At 39.5% G+C, this 5116-nt stretch overlaps 1 pseudogene; it reads left to right on the forward strand.

Annotated features, from left to right (window-relative positions):
* Positions 1 to 4091: 4091 nt before the first annotated feature.
* LOC136126886 (RAD52 motif-containing protein 1-like) lies at positions 4092 to 4786 on the forward strand (annotated as a pseudogene).
* Positions 4787 to 5116: the final 330 nt, after the last annotated feature.

A 5116-nucleotide genomic window follows, 5' to 3' on the forward strand; every position in this document is an offset into this window, starting at 1 on the left:
AATTTCTCTGTCCATAATTCCAATATCCAATTCAATAAATTATGTGAAAGGATTGTTGTTACTTTGGAAGAAACTGTGAGGAACATCTGCCAACACTAAGAGGTGACAGGTCTGACTACAATTTTGTTTGAGTATACCACAGGGCATTACCCATCACAGACAACCTTTAAATGTCAGAAGGGAGGAAGAAAAAAGGGAAAGAAAGAAAGAGAGGGAGGGAGGAAGAGAGGCAAGCTGGGGAGGAAAGAGGGAAGGAGGCAGGGAGAAAGGAGGAAAAACAATCTCCTTGATGAGAGTTTGGTTTGGAAGCACTAGTTTCTGAACAAGTTCAATCACCAGGGACTAGCTCAACTCTGAAAAGTTTACAAACTTAGGCTGATGTGCTCTGTTGAAATTCACCCAAGAATTGCACACCTTGTTGCTGAGGAGTCACACCAGATGTCCTGTCCAAGGACTAATAACATTTGTTCCTGTAGGCTTCACATCCATATGTGAAGAAGCAGAAGAGAGCATTTCAGAGCTGGTTAGTCAACTTTAAGTTATGTTTAGTGTACTGTATTGGGATTACAAAAGCATTTTCCAGATGGCATCATAAAGTCGGTTCATTTTTGCAGAGCACCATCTCATTTTTGAGAAATAGCCCCTTGTTTTTCATTCCACTTGGTAGTTTTAGAATTGCTTTCTTTTGCCATAAATGCAACACAAACTGGAGGGTCGGGTAAGATATCTGCTGTGTATTATGAAAAATGTCTAGCAGACTGTGAGTTTTCAGCTATGAATTGACGAGGTAGATGATAAGATATTGTCTTAACCACTGGCCAGGCCATCAAGGAGACAGAGTGCCAGATGGATGTTGGGATTCTACTTCCACTGTTAACGATATAACCTTGTGTAATTCACTTAATCATACTGTGTTTCAATGTCTACATATGTATGAGAGCTATTCTAACTCTCAGAAATTCCTCTGTGAGTCATCCAAGGCCCAGCTGTCACTAGTTGTTTCTCTACCTGCTTATCTGCATGAACTCTGCTGTAGCCAAATTGTTCAACTCACCTTCTTCTAAATACGCTTTGTACTTTTCCAAATTCATGTCTTTCATCAAGCCCTTTCCTTGGCCTAGAGTGCACTTTCTCTTCTTCTCTGTCTGGCCCACTACTACTTGTCCTTTTGAGGCAAGCCTCCTCCTCAATGAAGGTGTGCGTATTCATGTAGCTCTATGATGGGATTTTACACATGTAATCTCATTTAGTCCTCAGAACAGTATAAAGTAACTATTTTAGACTTATTTTATAGATGAGAATATGTGACTCTAATTAAATGCTGATTGTTCCAAAGTCTAAAGGTGTTATCAGAACCTGGACTAAATTCAGATTTCTTGGACACCATGAGTTCCTTCCAGTGCTCCACAGTCTCCTTGTAACATTTCTTGTATTCTTTGTTGCAGTTATTGTTGTTATTACTTTTATACGTTTTTAACATAAAAATTCACGTTTCCTTAAATAAATAGTAAATGCCTTGAAGAAAGGAATAGTATTTGCATGTTTCTTACACTAGAATGTAAGCTCCATGGGAGCAGAGAATCTGACTGTTATTCACTGTTCTTACTCCAGCTTATACAGCAGACCCTGGCAGATAGTAAACAAAACATAAATATTTACTGAATGAATTTCTGTATGTCTCTTACAGCAACTAGCCTTGCACATAGAGGGTACCAGTAAGTACTTGTTCTTCTTGTGCAATGAGACTGTCCTCCATAAAGATTTTTAGATTAAAATCTTCTTGGATATTTACAAAATGCTTTCCTTTTCCCCCTTTCTATGCCTGTTATTTACTTTCAGATATTGATCTTGTCTACTTAACATGGCTATTCTCAACTCATTAATTGAATCATTTACCCTACACTTGGCTTCGCATGCTGACACCAAACACTGCCATGTTTTTTTTTTTGCGGTACGCGGGCCTCTCACTGTTGTGGCCTCTCCCGTTGCGGAGCACAGACTCCGGACGCGCAGGCTCAGCGGCCATGGCTCACGGGCCCAGCCGCTCCGCGGCATGTGGGATCTTCCCGGACCGGGGCACGAACCCGCATCCCCTGCATCGGCAGGCGGACTCTCAACCACTGTGCCACCAGGGAAGCCCAACACTGCCATGTTTGTCTCTGGTGATGTGGAATGAACGGCATGAGATAAAAAGTTGCTTACTAAATATCATTTATTGAGTACTAATTTTCCCCATGCTAAGCAGCTCATTTATATTAGTTTACTTAATTCTCAGAGAAGAACAAAGATTCTTTTTACAGGTTAGGAAATTAGTTTTCAAAGAAATTAAGCAACTTGCTTACAACCACATAGCCAATAAAATCATGAGCTAGGATTAAAGCCCAAGCTCTAAACCACTGAGCTCAGCTACATCCATCAGTCTTGTGATGCTCTGGGAGAGGAGGCTGAATATTCCCGTAAACTGGCATGATCAAATTAGACAAGTCCTAACAGTAAGGTGAATAGTGGAACTGCATTTTGGGGGCTTGACTATTGGGAAAACTTCCAAGTCATTGATAGCCACACAAATATCAACTGTTTCTGATTGTTTTATTACCATAGTCTGAGAAATTATTAAACATTACAACTAAAGTTCCAGCTCTTAGTAATGTTATTTTGTTGGTAAAAAATAGGTTCTATTCATTAGTGGAAGAAAATCATTAATATGTAACATTATTATCTCTAACTTCAACCTAGTAAAGGCCATTTTGAATATGAATAATATTTCACCAGCCTTATTTAGTAAGACTTCATCAGCTAAATTGACTTTAGTTTTGGTTTGGCATTGAGTCACATCTTTTTGTTATTTCAGGGAGTCAGAATGAGTGAATCAGCAGTGTTCAGTGAATATTTAAATATGAAAATAAAAACACAATGTAAAACATGACTTCTAAGTATTTGCAAGAGCTTTCACAGTTGTTATAATTTTGGAGCTGGTGAGAGTTTAGTTGTTCTGTCTTCTAAAATGAACTGTATTTAGAACCTTGGCTTAGCCCATTTTTAATCTCTTCTGATAAGTACTGTTAAATAAGTTATTATCGTTGGTGCAACATAATCAGACAAAAAGTGTTCTAGGTTGCAAACTTTTAGATTTTTAGAATTCATATGCTATTTCTTTCTCTAGCACCTACCATACATAACACTGGACAAATTTCTCATAAAACAGGTGTTAGTTTATTCAACTCTAAGTTGAAGTTAATATATGACTCAAAGAATTTGAAAGGAATCTATAAACATACAGAGTGCTTAGAATTCCTTTAACCAAATCACAATGCAAATATTAGGTAGAGGATTGTGACATTCTGATATTTTATCCATTTGATTTCTCATTTTGATATCTGTGTAGTATGGTAATGGATGAACAGCAAACAGTAAATTTAGTTTATAATACCTGTTATGCATTCCAGATGATAGGGGAAAAACCTGGAGGGTAACTTAGGAAAGAGTATTGTTGTGTGGCTGTTGTGATATTAATAAATCAGTAGCTTCTGACAGACTCAAGCAGGGAGCTTACTCTTACCTTATTGTAGGAGTCTAAGGTCTCCTGATCTGCAGGCTTTGAATCCTTGCTTGGAAGAAGATTAAACAGCACCTCATTTTATGGTAAATCAGTAAGTAATGATAAATTATTTAAATGACTGCAGTTTGCTTTCTTCCTGAGTATATGTACTATAAGCAGAAGAGTCTTTAAAAAGGAATCGGACATCCTTTATTAGCAAAATGATACGTTCGTTACATATTCACTAAATATGCATTGAATACCTACTATGTGTTAGGCTCTACACAAGGTGCTGAATTTCAGTGATGAATCAGATATGGTTCCTACCTTTAAGACACTCACCATCTAGTGGAAGAGAAAGATGCATCAACAGCTAATTTCAGTATGCATTCCAAAGTCATATTTTTTGTTGGAGGTGTCATAACCAGAAGAAATAATGTGGGAAACATGGCAATATACCCAAAAGTTAGATAAGAAGGGTTACAGGATAAAAATCTATTATATAGGCGCAGTCTGCTTGCGCCCTGAGCCGCGCACGCGCAGTGATGGTAGGATGGTGGAGTTGGTACCTTTTGCGGTTCCCATCGGGGGTGACAAAACCTTGCTGGTGTGGGAGCTGAGCTCTGGACCCACGGCCGAGGCCTTGAAATCTTCTCCCAATTTGGCCTTCTGTATTCGGTTCAAGTCTTCCCAAACACAGTCTTCCCAAACTGCTGGTCCTGGGTTCTATTCCATCATCAAGTTTTATTCAGCAAGGGATGCCCACAGAGCCCAAAAGGCATGTGACCGGAAGCAGCTTTTTCAGACATCTCCAGTGAAGGTTCGTCTCGGCACCAGACATAAGGTGGTTTAACATAATACGCTTGCCCTAAACAGCTCCAGATGCCAAGAATTGGCAAATTACTACTTTGGCTTCAGTGGGTGGTCAAAAAGGATCATCAAGAGGTGGTGTTGCCCTCCCACGAGTGCAGGAGTCCCGGAGTTGGCATGGCTGAGGAACCTTTGGATAAGTTGGAAGAAGGGTCATTATCATTCCTTATGAAAAGGAAGGTGACGCAGAAGCTTGCTATTCAGAAGGCTATGACAGATGAATTCCAGAAATTGCTGATTGTGGTTTTAGAAAGTGGTAAAATAGCTGTGGCGTATAGACCCTGTAAAGAGGTCACAGATGCTAGAACTGAAGAGGAACTACAGGATTTAATTCAAGTATGTGGAGATAAAAACTCAAGGGGTACACACCCAGTGTAGCCATAATTCAAAACAACCAGCAGGATTTGGAAGACTTTGGCATGTCTACTCAGCTCAGTCATCCTTAGGAAAATGTGAAACTCTGAAACTGCTTTTGAGGCAGGGTATTTCTAGGACTTTTCTAAGTCCCGAGCCTTGTCTCTGGCCCCTTATTTGAAGTTTGGAGAGCAAGATTGAGGGCCATCAGTGTACGTCTACAGTTGTGGACACAGGAGAAGACACAGGTCTTTTAGAACTCCCCTCAAATAGAATTGCAGGGATTTGGGAACAAAGTAACTATGGCCTTAAGTGTGATTATGCTACAGTGTTTAAAAACTATTCATGCCTTTC

Source organism: Phocoena phocoena, chromosome 8 (genome assembly GCF_963924675.1).
Source record: "Phocoena phocoena chromosome 8, mPhoPho1.1, whole genome shotgun sequence".
In the NCBI taxonomy this organism is placed as follows: domain Eukaryota; kingdom Metazoa; phylum Chordata; class Mammalia; order Artiodactyla; family Phocoenidae; genus Phocoena; species Phocoena phocoena.